Source organism: Grampus griseus, assembly GCF_964374135.1.
Source record: "Grampus griseus genome assembly, chromosome: 20".
NCBI lineage: Eukaryota > Metazoa > Chordata > Mammalia > Artiodactyla > Delphinidae > Grampus > Grampus griseus.
Window position 1 is genome coordinate 22,924,892 of NC_139014.1, and position 967 is coordinate 22,925,858.

A 967-nucleotide genomic window follows, 5' to 3' on the forward strand; every position below is an offset into this window, starting at 1 on the left:
GCTTCCGAGCCTCCGCATCTTCGCCTTTGTTTGTTTTTAAAGAAGCCACCCCGGGCTGGGGATCCAGACGCCGTCGGAGGCTTCCCGGGGCGCCCTCGCCCCCTACCCCGCAGCACTCCGTTCAGCTCCTGCCTCACTTTCTTGCGTTTCCTCTGGGCGGAATCCGGCCTTTTCGGCTCACTCTCAGCACGGGCTGGCTCCTGGGAGCCCAGGATGGAGGGAGCCCATTCTACACAAGCTCTAAAGGCAGATTCACTTTATATAACGACTGGAACCCTCCTCGGAGGATGCGGGTTGGGGCCCAGCTGTATCAGGAGCTTCGCGTTCTCCTGCCTCCTGCTGTCTCTCCGATTAGCTCATCCTTCCGTTCGCCGGAGAGGGGTAGGCAGGGCCTTTTCGCTTCCAGACTGCTGTCTCGAGGGCCAGGCTTTGTCCCTACCTCTACCCCAACCTCAGGGTCTCCGCGGACTGCAGCGCTGCTGGGTGGGCCCGGTGGGAGGCTCCGGCAGGAGGCCGGCTCCCAAGCGCCAGCCCGGCAGAAGCAGAATCCCAGCGGCTGGATGGGAACGGCCGGGCTGCCGAGAACAGCGCTCCCCATTTGAGGCTTTGGTGGGACGCCACAGTCTGAGGGGGACAGAAAGGTGCCTTGAAACCGAATTTAACTCTGGGGTCCGACTGGGAAGGGTTTTTTGTTGTTGTTTTTCTCCCCTCCTGAACCATTTCTGTTTCACATTCAACCATCTCTTGCAGCCTGTAGGAGCTGCCTCCACCCCTACCAAACTCCACCCGCCTTACACCAAGGCTGCTACCCTGTGGCTCAAACTGGAGCCTCAAACTCCAGGTGGGGATTGAAAACCCTAAGGGGCTTACTCTTTTTGAGTGGAAGAAAGGACAGCCTGGCCTTCCGGAGGCCTCTATCTGCATCCCATCCCTCCGCTGCAGGGAATAGCAGAACGGAGTTACTGCC